At 32.5% G+C, this 19,024-nt stretch overlaps 1 protein-coding gene and 1 long non-coding RNA gene across 4 annotated transcripts in view; one reads left to right on the top strand and one right to left on the bottom strand.

Moving 5' to 3' along the window:
* LOC141453690 (uncharacterized) overlaps positions 1-19,024 on the top strand; it is a 493,018-nt gene that overhangs the window by 117,248 nt on the left and 356,746 nt on the right. For 2 of the 3 annotated variants that reach the window (XM_074127182.1, XM_074127180.1), the window contains exons 2-3: positions 4,289-4,410; positions 15,650-15,904. The exons of the other annotated variant lie outside the window; for it this stretch is intronic. The gene's annotated coding sequence lies outside the window, so the exon portion shown is untranslated. The remainder of the gene's footprint in view (positions 1-4,288; positions 4,411-15,649; positions 15,905-19,024) is intronic. 3 annotated transcript variants of the gene reach the window in all.
* LOC141453696 (uncharacterized) overlaps positions 1-19,024 on the bottom strand; it is a 118,940-nt gene that overhangs the window by 49,555 nt on the left and 50,361 nt on the right. The window lies entirely within an intron of this gene.

Below are 19,024 nucleotides of genomic sequence, written 5' to 3'. Positions count from 1 at the left end.
CTTGTCATAAACTCAACGTATATGTAGCTGCACTAAGTTTATCGCTCAGAAAAGCAATGGCGAATAGCCGTGCTATGTTCAAAAGGTTCTAATACTGTCGCCAGATCTGTGAGCTAGAGTATGGTGGGAGTGGACCACATCACGAAGCTAGCCAACTTGCCAGAGTGAATTAGTTAATCCAGTGCGGTGTTTTGGACTGCGTATAAACAGTGTAGCCCGGGCACGACTTACAAGTAACCCAGGATGAGTAGGAGAATGTGGAATGAGAACAACTACTCTAGAGAGCACTATAGTGAATAGAATTGGAGATTGTTTGGAAGCAAACTAGGAAAGGACAAGAGTCCGTCCACCATATCCCAACTTAAGGTCCAAGTCGTGGACTTTAGTGAGATCACATTGCTCAAGTTGTAGTAGAACAGAAGTATGGGCGTTAAATGCGTCAGAGAGAAAGGCCAATCTGATGGAGGAGGGTTGTTCAGCATCCTTTCAAAACAGAACACCAGAGTGTTTCGTTCGACTCACTAGGGCGTTAGCATAGCCGAGTAGAAGCCCATCCTCCTTAGAATCTTATATCTTTATTGTCTTGCTCCTCTCCTAAACGCCCACCCTTTCTCACAGAGTTCTAATTTCCGGTTTCTCTCTTTTCATCAAATTTCTATCCGCCAGCATTCTTTCTGTCGGCGCTAGAACTCTTCAACTCAACTGCATGTAAAACAACCGCCACATTAAATACCAATAACATCGGTATTGTAAACAAAAAAAAAAGATATTATATTCTTTTAATTTTCGGTTTTTTAAAATAAAACAGAATAATTTAATAATTTTTTCAAGTTACATAAATTTTAGCATTCTTATGGTAAATGCTAGGATTTGTTTTGCGCAAGGTGGGATCCGATGCCTCTATCCATGATTGAGGGTAATCATTCTCTTATATGCCACGTTTCTTCGGTATGAGGGTTGGCAGGAAATTTAATGGACTTTACTTTGTTTTAGTAAGAAGTATTGCTATCGTGTCAGTTTTTTGAAAATGTCAATTTCAGCTTTATTGTTCCCAATCAACCCGACTTATTTGTTACAGCTATAAAATTTTATAGCTAGACGGATTGGTTATTTATGTTTATATTTTCCATATTGGATAAAATATTTCATTATATCACTCCTCCAAACCATTTCAAGATCTTTACAGTTTGAAAAAAGTTTAGAATATTACTATACCTTCCAAAAGGCTAATTTTTCATAGGACAATAGATATAAAACATTTTCTATAAAATTCTTTTATTGTCGTGAGCCAAGTTTTTCCAGGTCTTAATACTGAGAATAGGAAAACTGGATTTCTTTATAATCTTTTTATCTTTTTTACATTTATAGTGAATCCGTTGATTTAATTTTTTAAACTTCAAAAAAGAGTGTTTAATAACTTAATTTTGTATAGGAGAAAAACTCCATGGCTGATGTGAAGCATTTACTTAAGATCAAACGCATACACATCTTTTACGGTAGAACGGAAAAACCATCTATTGGAAAAACAAGGAAACAATGTGATTGGAAGGATAAAATAGGAAATCGGTTTTTATAGCACCCACTAAACAAAAAAAAACAATACAGAAGTGGTGGCAATCGATCTACCCTGTCAGGGAGCAAAATGGCTAGATACAGATTGGGTCCTTGGTATACCCTGCCGATCTTTTTCCTGTTTTCTAAAAAAGTAATTTATTTTAGAAGAAATCCAAGGAAAAAAGGGATTATTTTCTACTTAAAGTAATAGTTGAAAATATAAATATTCGGCACATTATTAGGTATTAGGATATTAAAATTTCTATGAATGATTTGAGATTTTATCGATTAGATCGTCCTAGGTACGATAAGACCTTCAGAATAACTTATCAGCAATAAAGTAATTACAATGTTCTGTATTTTGTAAGTAACTCTAGTGAGTTATCACCAGATCATGTAGCCATCTAATAATTTAATTGCTCCGGCCAATTTGAGATCTATCCTCTAAAATTTCCGCTAATCCTGTAGCAGACATATTCTCTTTCCTGTTCTAGGAGGTATTTCTGTCCTTCATATTCCATATCCTTCCACCCTGAAGAGTCTCTCTCTCTCTCTGGGATAAGGTGTCCATACTATCTTCTAGCCTGTACGTAATATTCGCGTGTCGTATTCTTCAAGGGATGCTATCAAGTTAACATATCCACTTTCAATCATGTACTTCTTTGTAGATGTGATACTTATTTTTAGCAGAAGAGCGTCTATGTTGTACATGTTCATAGCAGCTCTGAAACTAATCTACCGCAGCGATATTTTCGAAACTTACATGTCCACGTCTACTCAGTTAATTCTAAGTTTCAAAACAGTTAAGTTAACTAAACGATAATTGAAATTATCGTAATAATCAGTGTCATAATTTTCAAAGATACTATTGATTGCTACATTCTCCAGTACTGTAAAAGTGGCAAAATTGTGTGCATGTTTATTCAATGATTATAATAAATTGATGTGAAGGGGCATTACATAGTTTTAATAAAGAAAGTATAAAATTTCGGAATGTTAGTAAAGCGTAATATAATTTTATGAGTGGCATACAACGGTGGCCTCGACAATTTCGTGTTAGTTGAAGAACATTTTCTGGACAAGCAGATCCCGAGACTTTATTTTTCCACTTCATTTGGAAATTTCCATTCATGTGGAAAATTAATTTCTTAACTTTCCCCAAAGTTATTATTACAACGATATCTGCGCTTTTTTATTTTTATTTTTTGCTTTATTTATTTTTTTTTTTGTTTGTTTTTAAATAACTTTATAACTTTTATTTTCAAGGGATATATTAATTTTTAACCTAATTGTTCTATAAAATAATATTATTTATCAATGATAAGGACCTGTATCTAAAGTCGTCATTACTTAGCGCTCTGCGAAATGAAGTGTGCCTAAAGTCAAACTCAGAGCACTTATAAAAAATTCAAACGTTTCAGTTGATCAGTGTATTAGAATTTTTGACTTTTTCACATTGTAAGTAATTATGTTTAATGAGCAACGTTACTTACAGGAAAATATCAGGGTTTTTTTTATATTGCTGCTTGCAAACATTTCTGCTTAACTTTACTACTGTAAATGTAAAGAATGTAATGCAGTCAAAATTTATTTGTTCCGGAAAATAAATGAAACAAAATCTGAACATGATATTATGAAGCCTACCCATTACAATTACCATAACATATGTAGGTACTCGCCAAGACAATCTCTTAAAATACTGAAATATATAAAGATTTTTTCCGCTAGTTCTTTGATGTAAATTTTTTAGTTAGAGGTTTAAAATAAAGTTAAGACAAGATTTATTTACATAAAAAAAAGTTTAATTGTGGTATCTTCATTTAATAAAATTTGTTCAAGACCTTTTTGTAGTAATTAATGTTTTCTTTTTCCTCTTCGCTTTGTTGAACTCTTTTTTTGGCCCTGGAAGCTGTGAACTATTACGATTCTTGTCTAGAAAACAATTTCTATAAGGCATTAGTTTGTTATTCTGGTTCTGAAACATTGAATAGCTAAAGCTCAATGTTCCTTCGAGGGATTGTACAAATCACAAAAAACCTTAACAATCGATTACAATATTTATGAGAATATTATTTCTTTAAAAATTTGTAACACTCAAATGGGAGCGAATCTATATTTGTGTACATATGTACAAATTCCATTGGTACATAACTTAGGGGAATTGAAAGTAGTGTTCTTCGATTTAAGGGACCCACTGCGCAATGCTTTAAACATAATTTATTAAAATCCATTTTAACTAAAAAATAATAATAAATTAAAAGAAGAGCAAAAAGTAATGTTATTTTTATTATGGTAATTCTATCTGGTTTAATGTTGCAAATTAATGGCACCGTAATGGCCACTCTTACTTAATGGATGAAATTCCCATTCCACTTAACAACTAGCCTCCACAGTTCCTAAATTACACATAGAAGTGGCGGTTGGCTGACGAACACAAGGCATGGTACAACTTTTCCATTTGCATTTAATATTTAAAGAGAGTGTCCGGTTGAATTAGCGAACTGGGTAGCGACCATGCCGACAGACCTTCAGAGATCTAGACAGTTTCGTTGTAATGTTCTAATATTTTTTTATCTCTCCTTTTTTTTCTTTTATTTTCTTTTAAGTAAGAAATTATAAAAATACTTCGTCTAACTCTATACTTTCGCATGTTTTCAATTGTTATTATTTGGTAAAGATAGTATTTCATTATAGTAATGTTGATAAGCTAATTATTGCTTTTCTTTCTTTGTAGCACTTGTGTCTAATGAAAAGAATAATCTCATTGGAGGAGCGTTAGTTACTTGAGGACCTCCAAGGTTTAATTCTTTGGGTCTCAATAAGAAAATTTTATTAGTTGACTTTCTTCGTTATCAGGTATTTGGCTGAAAACTTTAAAAACTTATCAATGATCTTAAAACTATTTTGTGAATGTGGTAGCTCAGTTATAAGAAGTTAGCTATACAGTATTTACATTAATTTATAAATATGAGGCGGCACTGGCCGCTGAAGTTGATGTTTTTCCTTTGGAGGGACACCAATCTAAAGAGCACAGTCAGCCGGAGTTTAGCTCAAACTGAATAGCTTCTCTCTCTTTAGTAACTTTAAAGTAGTGTATACACCAAGAACTGCAGAGCTGATGATTGTCCAGCAACGGACAATTAATTCATCGGAGACGGTTTTAGATAAATGAACGGAGATGTATAATTTTTGTTTGCATCTCTGGCCATAGAGATTTGTCTACGCACTACTACGTCTACGTTACGACGACGTAACTTGTTAAGGGAATAACTAGCTAATTGAGAATGAATGGAGGCCCTAGCTCAGTGATGGCGAACCTATGGCACGCGTGTTAGTGCTGACATGCGACCTTATTTTTGGTGACAAGCATCTTCAAAGATAAAAAATTTCATAATTCAAATATTTGTCTTTCATAACGGCTAGAGTTGGTTATTAATAATAGTGTCAATGAAATATGTAAAACAAGTCTCTAAATGAAAAATCATTGGTTTCATAATTTTGGTTTTTGTATTTTAAATGGCATTAAACAAATAATTAACTTAAAAAAAAGTATAAATATTGTCAAAGTTGGGTGTTTTTCAACGTTACGCTTTTTCGTGCACTTTTTGACGATCAACCCTTATACAACTGCCCTACCGGACCAGTCTTTTTTAGTCTTTACTTTTGTGATGTGTGACACGCCAACGAAAAATATGTTTCGATTTTTCAAAATTTTGACATACCGAGCTCAAAAGGTTCGCCATCACTGCCCTAGCTGATAGTGTGGAATACAAAGCTAAATCGTGGTTCCTACCTTCGGTACAGTTGGCGGAATCTGTCAGCTGGCCGAGAAAAGGATCTTAGGATTCTTACTTTCTCTTTTTGCCGTAAGTGAAGGGCATGTTTTGAGGCGTCTTTAATAATAATAATATTAATAATAAAAACTTTCGTGTAGAAAAATTAATGAAGGAAGAAATAATAAAATAAATTAAATATAAATATGTGAAAACAAATTGAGCCAAACATAAATTGTAAAATAAATTAAAATTTTATGTCACGTTGAGGAAATAACCCCACAAATATCAGATTTTATTCCTCGATTTAATTTCCCTTTACTTAAATAGAAATTATAAAAAAAAATAACTTATTTCCAAATGGACATAATGATATATTTTAGCCAAGATTAACGTGGTTCGTTGAACGTAAAATAATTATTGAAGAGACAAAATGAGCAAATTTGGAAAATTTAACTTCTCTCTTTCGATATTCTGTTAAATCAGTATAAATGGAACACTCCAAATGAAGAGTCTGCGTCATTATCATAATGTAGGGATTATAATATATGCGAGAGAACTGAGCTTTCGTACGTTGGGTAATGTATTCTGAGAAACGTCTAAATATATATATCTTTCTAAAGTTAATCTACTCTGACTCACCCCTAAGGCTTTTCCATTTTAATTGAAATTACTTAGAGTTTATTGTTTGCTATCTTATCGTCTGTTTTATTATTCATTTAGAGTGTGCGCACAAATGTTTTCTTATATAGAGATTTGGTTTATTTCCTTGTTCTCTCTCTTTTTTTTCTATAAAAAGGAAAATGTATCTTTCAAAACTTAAATTCTGTGAATATATTATTATTTCCCAGAATAAATATATTGAATGCATATTTATTTAAATAGAGCCATTTAAGATTAAAAATGCTAAAAATTAACAAATCTCTTCCATAAAAGAGTTCGCCCTCTTTTTTCAAATCTGGAATTTTGGTTACTCATTTAATTCTTAAATTTAACTAATGACAACTATTTTATTCGCCTAGAAGGGGCAGTAATCAAATTTTTCCGGGATATTCTATGATATAAAAGGTGCAGAACTACTTGGGCCAAATAATTATGTATAGATATGAGCCTTTTTTACTCGAACACTGCAAAGTGGTTTCAGTAAATTGATAATTATGTTTATCAGATTTTTTGAAACGTCCCTTGGTGGCGTCTTAAGTCAAATATCAAATTTTAAGTTTTCATTTTTTGAGTTCTATTGTGTACACACATGGACCAATGTGCAATAATCACTTTGTTGGACCCAGGGAATCCTCAATACAGATAATTCCGATGAAACTCAAATTTGACAATCTAAACGATTCCAATATCTTCTTCTTTCCAGGAGTTATTAAATCAGGGCTTATTTTTTTTCCAGTAATTGCTCTGGTTGAAATCAGTTTACTGAACAGATAATCCACAGTGCAGTGAGTATTTGAAGATATATGTTTAGAGAAACGCCAGGTGGGTGACTGCAGCCAGTTTGGAAGTCTTGTGATGTTGGATATAGTGCGGGTGCTATCGACCTGCATGCATTGTTACTACGATGTCAAGCGCCAGCTGTAAGGGTAAATAAGCTGGTCCGTATGGCTGTGTCACCTGATGTCACCCTTCAGACTTTCATAAAATAAATGTGTCCAGCATCCTCCCGATGTTGTCATTACATCAACAATATGTGACCTCCTTGGCAGCTTGCCACCGTTTCTGAATATATAGTTTTTAGTTGCTTAGAACTTTTCCAATTCTCACATTGTCGAATTTGAGTTTCCTTCCAAAATATATGTTTTAGTGTCCCGTGACTATAAAATTGTTGCATTCTTTTAGCTCTTACGTTACTTCACTGCATTACCAAAAGAAGGTGTTCTGATCGTACAGATTTTCAATTTTGTGTTTTGTCTGGGAACATCTGTTTCGAAGTCCCTTTGAGTTTCGAAAAATCGTTTTACCAACTGACTTTTGTCTGTGGCCAGCTCAGGTATTGGATTCAATCTACTAACAGAGATTGAAAAATAAGTTTTTGTCGAAATTTTATAAAATTAAATTCTAAGTTTGGTCTTAAGTAGAATTCCTGACATTTCTCTTAAAAATAAATAAATAAAAAGTAAATAGAAAAATATAAATTTTATTAGCACTCTGATCATATCCTTTGATATGATTCCTCAACATTTTTTCTGCAAATAATTTTAGTATGCTTCATTAGTTTCATGAGGTATAATTAGAAAGTAGGCATAATAATTAGATTGGTTCAGACTCGGGTGGGTCTTGTACCCCAGGTAAGACAGTTACCTTTATCACTCCGATTAGGAGGAACCTCTATTTTTGGCTAAGTCCAGGGTTCACCCACTAGTTTGCCCCATATTATTTTGCAGATCTCAAGGCAAAGGTCTTATATTGTGCACACTCATTCAGACTGCACACTATTTCTTTACACAGTCCAGGACTGCCCGTTTTTTATTGGGCTCGCAGTCCATCGGCCTCACAATTAGACGATTAGAATTAGTAATAGATTAGCATACATAGAGCGTAGTTAGTTAAATAGAGCATAGCCTTAAAACGACGATTATTCTCGATGTGCCCATAAACGCTCTAGCATAGTATCTAAGTTCGAAAAGAATGTAGCAGAAGTACTAATTTCTATCATCAACATATAATTGCAATAGCTGCAAGTCCAATTCACTCTTTTTAAAAAATATTCATAACTCATTCATGGAGTGAACTGCACTTATACAGGAGGACAAAAATGTTGATAATAACGTTCTGTTATTGCAGCGCTATATCAATTTTATTAAAGTTTTTGTCAGAGCACTCTGGGGAAATCTCATAACAGAATTAATGAATATGAAAATGCCTAGAGACTGTTCAACAACCATTAATTTTTACAATTAAAAATAGACAGTTAATAAAAGCCTGCGTTAAAAATTACATAACATCAAAGTATTAAAAATTACTGCAGCACATAATTAAAATGGAAATGTTATTTTGAGCAATTCAAAATTGTTGTAAGAGTAGTACAGAAACTTTTATTATATGTAATTCTTTAAGTGTGTATTATCTCTGAAAAGTTAATTACAAGTTTCCGCAGCTAGTTCCGCTTGTTAGTGCCAGACTTCCGTTCAGATTCTTACTTCAAAGGTGGAACGAACTCTTACCAAAGCAATTACAACTCTTCAACAAGTACTTTCAGTTTCCCAGTACTGCCCAAGAGACTCTATTTGCTTGCTTTACTTACTTTTCTTACTTTTGTGTGTTCATGTGAGTACCTTTTAGTTTAGTGTATGAGAATGTAATATTCTGTGTAAAGAGAGTTTTGCACATTGAAATGTGTTGAGAGTTAATTTCTTAAAACATGACTTAGTTCTGAAATTGCTCTCCTCTATCTGGGAGGTTTATACGTTATATATATATTTTCGAATTAAACTGCCATATAAATTAATTGAATTATTCTAACTATTCAAGAAAGGTTGCTCTCCAAAACTATTTTATACCTTTTTAAAATGGGAGAAGTAAATCAATTAAAATTAAAGCTCTGCCTCTATTCAAGCTTATTTTGAGCCATATCAGCTTTTTTAATAATTTAAATTTAAACTATTTGTGTTTTACTCAAGTTCGTTATCTAGGACTCCATCTTGACAAACGATTGACACAGTACCCTTATACTAGGCTCAAACGAACTGAATTGAATCACTGGTATACAATATTTAAGAAACTGTTAGACAAACGCTCCAAACTCACTTTGTACAACAAACGTTTACTATACAAGAACCTACCTTCTCCAATATGGACTTGAACTACATGTGCAGGTCTGCACAAACATTTAATTTATCGAATTCAATCATTACAGACCTAAATCCTACACCCCGTAGTCAATGTTCTCTTTTACATCTTAAGCAACAATGAATCAATCTAATTAATTTTTTTCTTCTTTTATGTTTAGAACTACTAGTATGAGCATCCTCCAGAAACATGCTGAGATATTATACTCAATGAGTTCATTTTGAATGTTCTGAACTAGGGGGGAGCCAGATAGTGTAGACTGATACCCATGAAAGAGAGAAAATTGAAGGTCTTCTTAGGCTTAACTTTAGAACAGAAACATATATTAACGGCAATATTCTATTTCTTTTTGTTAAATTCTCTAATTTTGGCCAAAACCTTTTTAACATTTCTCTTGCTTTCATTTAATCTCTGTTTTTTAATTTGTTTGTAAATCTAATTTAAAAAAAAGTTTAATTAGTTTAAAGGTCACCCTTACATTTTTAACTTTAATTTTAGTCTGTCTTCTTTAATACGTATACTACATTAAAGATTTTTTTTATTTTCTCTCAATTTGGGTTATCAACTTACAGAATTCTTCTTAGCTTACATTATAATAAACTCTTTGAATCTATTAGCTCGGCATGTTATGGAAAGTATTCATTCTAATGAATGATAAGTAGCAAAACCAACCTATGAGGCAGCAGTTTGCAATAAATCTTTTCTCGTCGGTACTATACCTCATTCTATAATTCGCTTCAGTAACTGTTCGCCATAAACTCCCTTCGCAGCTTTAAACCAAGTACTTTAGTTATTTAGTTTATAATGACATCTCTTTTTTTCACTTCCTGATTTTCTACTGCCCGTTACGGTAAAATGTATACATATATTAGATTTGTTATTGTTATTATTTCTTCATTTTATTAGGATGATAGTAGATTGCAAAATTCTTAAGATTGAAATGAAAGATAAATTATGAAATACATATTTATTATTAGTATACATTTTTATTATTATTACTTATTCACTTTTTTTTGAGCGATTTAACAGTTTTTTTTGGGGGGCTAAAAACAGTTTGAACAGAAAAGCAATCAGCTCTATAAAAGTGAAACATTAAATAAAAGCGAATTCCTCCTAAATGATTGACAACTAAAATCAGACTTATGTTAACTTATAACTATAGATTCTTTCACTAGTTCTATCTCCTATTCGCTTTCCATTAAGTAAGCTCTTGTTGCATCACTATGAAAGGGTAAATTTAAGTCCACTTCGTTTATTTTGAACCGAATGGAAATCATAAGCTGTGAACATGTGAAACTATATAAGACCTCTGAGTAAAACTTCCTTGTTGAATGAACGAGCTAGTGTTATTGTTGGCACCGATATCATCTCTCTAACGCTGATGAGCTGTGTGCTTTGTTTACTGATGAGCTACCGCAACCTTGTGCAGCCAATTAATTAAGTTTAATTGAGAAAGTGATTAAATGTGTACATGTATTAGGTGTTAAATTATTGTTGTAAACTAAATAGATTTTATCAAGTAGTATTTATTGTAACAGGTGTTCATTATACTTAAAGCTTGTTCACATTAGAGGTACACCAGCCATTAGGGCATTATTCAGCCTCTGCTTGACAGAGAGAGCGTGAAAAAAAGCCATCCGCTGGTTAAACTCAAAAGTCTTTTTATAAATTACATTTTTACAGTTGCATTAGAAAATGTTGTCAGACTGACATTGAGATTTCTTGTGTATTATATTTTGTAGTAAGATAACTTTTATAATGTTGCACTGAAATGGTATGTAATAAGCCATTCGGAGGTCCCGGGTTCGAATCCAGCTTCTGACCCTTAGATTTTCTCTTCCAGAGAGTGAGCTTCTTACAGCTCACTGTCCGGTGATGAACAGTGTTGTCTGTCCAGAGGCCCGCAGTGCACTGAAGCTCCGAGCGCCAATAACCTCAGATGTTGACGCGCCTTAAATCATTAAAAAAAAATATCCCATCCCATCTGGAAATGTGAAGAACTGATGTTTGCACCGATTAAGTCGCACGATTAGCTGGTTTATCAAGTTCCCATAATTAAAGACTTTACGGAATGGATGACAAACAAACAAATAACAAATATTTCTAGACAACTTGCGAATTGCAGATTTACCGGATTCTTTTAAATGATATTTTTGGGGTCTTGGCTCGTCTGTAAATTTTGCCTTTGTTTGGGAGAAAGAAACTGGCTGGGAAATATTTCTTGTCCAAACTTTTCAAACCTCGGGTCTTTTTGGAGAAAAGTACTTTTGAGTTTGGTCATTTTTTTTTGCCCCACTTTTTAAGTTGTTTATATGCCATAAAACGCTATCCATTGAAATGCCAAATTTTTAGGGTTTCTTTTATTGATTGACTCTCATTAGAGTTTTAAAACTTCTATAGCAAATTATTATTATTAATTTTGGCTTTTTACAACAGCAGCATGCCTTCCAATCTTGCAGTTGAATTTGGTAGTATTTTGCAACTCATTCAGCTTCTTTTAAATACTGAATACAAAAAATAAATGTGATGCTTACTTCTTATCATTTGATTTTTCATCCTGTACTTTTGAAATCTGGTATGATGAGTATTTTTTTTTGTGGCTATTTGCTTAACGTTTCAACACGCAGTGCTGATATTAGAGAATATTATAATACGGGAGTGGCTACTTTGATAGGAGTACGATCCGTGCAGAGTTTAAACTCTATAGTGTATAGTACAGACTGCTTGCAATAGCAGTCTGTTTGGTGAAGCCTTCTTGGTATAGCATGACGCAAAATAATAATGCAGTCTTTGTTATGTTTTGTTCAAATTTTACGAGAAGACGTTTATTATTATAATTTAAAATCTTGATATGTAGTCAATTTCGTTAGGCAGTCCTGTTTAGTGTTGCAGTATCACCTACCAGTTGTTCTTATTGATTCTTTGCCCAAGATTTTGGCTTTATGAGACCATAGAGCAGACCCGGATGGAATTCGTAGCATTTGGTGAAAAGTATGAAAGAGGCAGAGAGAAGTGTAAATGACAGAAAGCCTTGGTGTTGGGACCTTATCCATTCATCAATCTCTGTTAAGACTGTGGTGAGCTTAATGACTAAGACTACGCGTTCCTTTGTACAGAGAATTGCGCTTATGTTAAAACCAAATGTTTTCTCTTTGAGGGAGATAAGATTTTATTTTTAAGGCTCAAACAAAGCACTGGGCGACTGGATCGCTAACTTCTCTAACTCGTGTTTATCCAGCAGCCTCTTACTGAATGGTTTTTATTATCCATCTCTCCGGTACCACTTTTCGTGGTAAGGGATCTCTAATTAGGAACAATGAGCAACGTTCCTTTCCTAAATAGAGCCTTTCTTTAGCTTAATGATCTTAATAACCAGAGCATCCATGCCAAAATTCTCAACCAAACATTCACCACAACCAATCCTAGAATTGTGAGCAATGTATACATTAAAGGTGATACACCCAGGCCTCCTTCAATTAGTACTCCAACTGAAGTATTTGGCAAACAGAGAACGGCGAGTTTTCAAAACTTTCAACTAGCTACCAAACCAGAGTTTAAAACAGAAGCCAGTCAAGCGAGATCGAATTTTACCACAAAAAGGCCGTTTACAAGCGTTTTCAATTTGGTCTGCTGCTCTTTCGAAATACATAATTGTCAAAAATGCTCTTTATTAAATTCTTTACGAAGTTTTTAGAATCAAAAAATTATTTCATAATTACATTTAGTGATAAAATGTAAATGCCAATGAGAAGTAGCTTACAGAGACGGGTCCTCCTATAAGAGCAAATGGTCATTTTTCAGTTTTCCAACTTCTTTTTACATTAATCAAAACCTTCCTTATAAGTGTCTTCTTTCTTAAAAGTAGGCTAAGAATTAATCATTTTGGAAGTGGAAGAGAGTCACTGTTATCTCGTGGCAGTCATGGAGAAGAGAGAAGTGAAAGAGGCTGCAGAGCCAACTATTCCTTAAACTAACTGAATATTGGAAAAGATAGGGCTGGTGTTTTTCCGCCAATATAATGGTAAATTAAGGCGTTAGGAGCCAACAGTAGCTGTGGATACCAATATGTTGGTTTTTTCCCAGCCCTCATAAACAATATTGGTTAATGTCCAATCAAAACCACAAATACAATAAATAAATATTTATTGAATGTCCAAAAAAACAAAAAACAAATCATTTTGAAATTAATCAGATCATAATTTTTTTAAAATTTTATTTAAGTAACTAATTAATTTACTTTTAATTAACTAATGGTGAAATTAGTAAATAATTGATAAAAGTCTAAATGGAAAATAAATACTTAACCTCTAATTAGGCTAACTCCAAAATTATTTGTTTATTAATTAACTGTAAGGTGTGTTTAATGTGGTAATTACCCGCTGAATTATTTACCATTTCAAGTTAACTGATAAAAGCGAAACCCCAAGTGAATTTAAAAAACATTTGTAAATCGCGAAATAAGAGATGTGAAAATGAAATAAAAAGTAAAACAGAAAATCAACATTTCTCTTCCGTGATAATTCACTTTTATCTCCTTCCCAAGCTTCCAAGCTTCCAAACCCAACACAGACGTTTAAACTACATGCCTGCCCGGTTATGTTTTCATTCCAAATAAAATCTTTCTATTTAATACATTAAATATTACCAGACTCTGTTTTGAAAATAAATACTTTTTAATATTTACAAAAATATTAATAAATAAATATTTTTTCGTATATTTATATATCTACTTTTAAAAGTAAAATAAAGAATGAATTTGCTAAGTGGTTTAAATGCGGACTTTTCAAGCGGAGATCCTGGGTTCGAATCCTAAAAGAAGACAGAAATGTTTTCTGTACTTAGATTTGTTTTTCTTCCTAGAAGCTTCTTTCAGCTCATTGTTCGGTGATAGAAAGTGATGAAAGAACTCCGAAGACCAACAGCACTAAAAAAGGTGCCAATTCATTGAAAAAAAATACAGTTTAAAATTTACAAAAACCGTAAAGTTACTATTTTATTCATTTTCTTTCAAAAGACTTATAACTTTTAACTGTTGACATGGCTAAGTTATATATTTTTTTTATTTAAACCATTTTACTAGAAAGAATTATTTTTGCTAAGGTTCTCCAATAACTGAAAAGGGCCGTTTTATAAAAAATCGATAGTTCCATCTTTTATTTTTGCTAATAGCACTGTTTAAATTGCGAATTTGAAGATTTGAAGCAGCGTAGTTTCCAGACATGGTGCTGGAGTTGCTGTTAATCACACCTCTAATTCTCTTCCTTTATGGTTACATTTTTTTCCAGTTTTTAAACCACCAAAATTTATTCTTTGTTAATGATAATAAAATAAAATATAAAGGAATTGGCTTAAATATTAAACAAAACAGAAGAGTTGTAAATTAACAATCCCTGCAGAAACATAATAAAAATGAGCCTTTGAGTACCAAGTCTCCTAATTAAGAATCAAGGGCTATTGTACTGTTTTTAAAGTTAATGAGAAAATGTTTTTGCAAAAAAAAAAAAAAAGCAAAAGCAATTATCCTGCAGGACTTAAAAATTAAGACATGAAAATGAAATGGAATTAATTGCTATTGTGTTGTACATAATTATATCTACAGACGTTTGTTGTTTGTACGTACTTCAAATTAACCATTCACGTTCCTTAAATTAGCTGAGCTTTTTTTCGTTAATTATTTCCTTTAGCCTTCAAAGTAATCAGGTTTCTGGTGTTTCGATCCATCCAGCTATAAAAATTTATCATTTTTTGTGGCTCGGTATATATTAAACTACAAATGTGATAACAAAACAAAAAAAATTGGGAAACCAAGAGTAGAACGAACATATATCTACAAAAGAGCAACCGCAGATGTTTCCTGTTATGTGACCGGAAATATAACTGGATTTGAATTTTCTATTGGGTTCAGCAGTTTTTCATAAAACTGAGAAATTGATCATACTAGCAGTTTGTCTGTTATAGTATATTTCTTTTATTCTTCTTCACGATTAAAAACTTCTGTTTATCTTATTTTTGTGAGGTCTGAGCACCAACTTTCTGCGATTCTTTGTTAGCCTCTCAAAACTTTACCAATTTACGAAATATTCGAATAAATTTTTTTCATTAAAAATGTTCTTGTGCATACAATAATAATTGTATAAATGTAGTCTGGAACCGGCTTTGATACTTACTAATTGATCTCTTAAAAGGTACGCGGATTAGCATATTCATTTAGTACAGTTTGTAGCAGTTCCTGTGGGAATGCATTTTTTCTTTCTAAATTCAAGTATTACATTCCAAATTAAGACAGATAGATGGTCGATGAAGTGAGTTGCATAGAAAGATGGATGCGTGTCGGGCGCCAAAGAAAATCTGGCAATAACGCTGTCGTGAGACTAGAAATTTGGACCATCCTCGGAATTGATGAAGTGACCAGCAATTTTGAACGCCATCATAAATTTTTTTTTTTCGTTTTTTATGCATAAGATGTTAATTATATTTGTATTTTTTTTAGTTTACTTTTTATTATTCAGTGTGATAATTGTTGACAGCATTCTTTACCGATTTGGAGACATCCTAATTCTCGATGTTAATGATTAATTGGACTCTCGGCAAAGAGAAAGTTGAATACATACGGCCATATAAGAAGGATGGCACCAACCAGTTGTCCTAGAAAAACTTGTAAGAAGTTTAAAGAAAAAGAAAGACAAAATAAAAGAAGGAATCCTAGAAGAAATGACCGGATCTTCTCCTGTCGAGGATTCTGGCAAGCTAGAGATAAGTGGAGAATCCTTGATCAGAAATAGGTAAGAGAACAGATGTTAGTCTAGGGTAGATGAGGTATAGGCACACATTTGTACCGAAGGGGGGATCGGCCAACCTCCGAAATTAATATATTAAAAAACTTGCTTCTTTAAGTCTTTTGTGCTGTGTTGTAATTCTGTTAATATTCACAATTTTTTTATTTTTATAATTTATAATCTCATAATTTAGGTACTTTGTAGATTTTAGATTGTATAGAGTTTGGCTACAAAGCTGAATCCTCTCTGACCAAAAAGAACTATTGTGGTTCCTTTAAGTGATAGTATTTGCACAGCTGGAGTTTTCCTGGGATGTAGTTTTCTTGATTTCTTTCTATATACAGTTGAACTCTCAACTATCTCTGCTGATGGTGTGTGTCAGTATGTGGTTTTTGTTGCTTGTTTACCAAAGTCCACTTCCACGCGGGAATCTCTAGATTACGCACTTCCTTCTTCTACGATTTTTAGGTGACTTTACTTACTTCTCGTAACACATTATCTCGGTGTAAAGTTCTTTAAATGATTATTTTTAGACGACTTAGCAAAATGACTTGTTATCTTCAGTAATCTTAAATTTATTGTGTAATTGAAATATATAATTACTTAGACTAAAGCCATTTAACCAGAGGCGGAGAGACAGTCGTCAGCGTTCACTGATTCTGGAAATCAGTAATTGGCTCCCCTCTTCAACATGGCGAAGCTCAAACTGATGGCAGCAGAAAGTTATATTTATATTAGACAAATTGCTTTTTAAGAATTGTTTTGTTTATTTTGGTATAAAGTTTCATTTATTCCTTAAAAATACGAATCAGAGGAAAAAGATTGTCCAGGTAAAGCGGAGGTCTCTTAATGAAATCCAGTGCTGCTCTTAGATATTCTCTTCGTAAGGGCTTCTTTTTTAGCTCATAGTCCGATGGACTATGTTGTCTGTAACGAGAGAATAATGTCCAGAGAAAGGTAATACAAAGTAAAAGGCTGCAGGTGCTCATGACTTCGTATGTTAACGCATTTTAAATTAAAATATTGAAAAATAATGAATTGTAAATTTTCTACCTAATTTTTAAACCTTGTTTACTTTGCGTACCTCCTTTCGGAAGCTCTATTTTACGGATTTGCGCTAATCATCTTTCTCTTCTTCATTTTCTTTGCAGAGAATAAATCATTGTATTTTTATTTCCGGTTATAACTTGAACTTAAAAAAAAAATAAAAAAGTCACGCACAAAAATCGGGTTAATTAATTGATTAAAACTTCTAACTAGCCATTTTTCCAGAGTGAAAAACGTTAATTTGCATGATTTTAATTTCAGTTTAATTTTCCAATTAATGGTTATTATTATAAAAGCTTTTGGATGAAGAAAAAAATAAAATAAAATTGACTTAAAGAGGAAACAGGCATCCATTGGCCTAGTAATTAATGAAGTTTTCCTGCGTGCGGGCGAAGGTCGCTACTCTCAACGGAATGAACACGTTTACTAAGCACTCAACTTTATTGCAGATATTATAGCAACCATAATACCATTTTCCAAAATAAATATTCCAGGTCTTTAATTATTCCATGAAATCTTTTTTCATTTTTTAACAAGATATTTTGTAGCAAAAAAAAAGGAGCTTGCCCCTGTTGAAGGGTTGTTGATAAACTCGTGGAAGTTAATACCAAGTTCTGATGGAGTTGTGCCCATTATTAACCCCTCCACCCCTGCTACTATTTTTCCTAACTAGACTACAAGTCTAATAACTAGAAAGTTTATGGTAAACTCATCAAACCATCAAAGACACTGCCATATTGGATGCAGAGAAAGTTGTACTAACCAAACCTTCTACTTTCGTTTATACCTTGCTAATAATATGAAACTTCTCGGAGAAAACGAAAAGTTTTAAAAACTGGGGTTCGGTTTAAACTTTTAATTGTAAAACATTAATAATTAATTCAAGTTAAAGCAGCGCGCTTACTTCTGGCACACGGCTCTGTTTTTCAGTACACTGCGGTTCTTCGCATAGTGATGCTATTTCTTTTCCAATATACGGAGCTAATTTTAAGCGTCGTGAAAAACCATTCCAGGAATTAATTCCTAATAGTGACATAGCCAACCATCTCCTAGCTCTTACTGTTGCCGATGTATCATCCAATATGTATAATTCCAATTCCCAAGGAAGATGTTATCAAATCGTAAGACCTAGCAATCGTTAGATGCTCAATGCCGTGCTCTTTTATGAGTACCAATTTCGGTTTTACATTCTTGGGAGATTTTACTGCATCAAGTTGTCATAAAACACTGACATTCAGCTTTAAATTTTCAAATCTATGTAATTAATGTACATATGCCACCGGTAATTTTCAAAAACAGTATATATGTATATTTTGGCTAAATATATACAGTGTATATATATGTATAAATTAAGTTGTCTTTGTGATATATAACTTTACAAGAAAGTTTACCTCATTTATATGCATAGAATATTACATTATACTGATCCTTTTATAGATAAAAATTACAATGGCGTTGTGATCTATATCTTGGGTATTATAAAATGGTTGACTATTAACGCTATAGAATATGTTGATCGGTTTTCAGCTTGAATGATTCAACATGGTATGTTAAAAATAAAATAAAATAAAATACAAAAATAAATCAATCATAATAAATAAAATAAATAAATCATAATAAATAAAATAAATGTTCGGCTTAAAAAATTAACATGAAAATGGACTTTAATTTAAAAGGTTGAACAAATAGTGCCAAAGGAATCCTATTTTCCAGTAGGCATCTATTTTTGAGAAAAATATTTCTTACAAAACTTATAAGTGGAAGAGAATTCGTTTCGAATTCTTTGAAATGAGGGCTGACCGTATAGGAGGACGGCTGTTTTTGTTTTTTGTTTTTGTAATTTGTAAGGGAAATTGGCGAACCTGGATAAACCGTGACTTTTCTAGCAAGTTGCAATATGCTGCAACTTATTTTAGCGAATAGTATGAGCGTTTATACTAATATTTGAACTGAACACAATAATTTGAAGGGAAAGATTAGTTGCAAATTTCAGTCATAATTTTTTAAATTTATTTTTGAGCTTAGGGATGGGCTGATAATTGTATGATATGATTGTTATACAATATAATAATTATAATT

This window comes from Rhodnius prolixus, unplaced genomic scaffold (genome assembly GCF_049639745.1).
Source record: "Rhodnius prolixus isolate KJV_2025 unplaced genomic scaffold, Rpr scaffold_3, whole genome shotgun sequence".
In the NCBI taxonomy this organism is placed as follows: domain Eukaryota; kingdom Metazoa; phylum Arthropoda; class Insecta; order Hemiptera; family Reduviidae; genus Rhodnius; species Rhodnius prolixus.
Note: the sequence above shows the minus strand (reverse complement) of the source record. Positions and strands in the feature narration are given on the sequence as shown.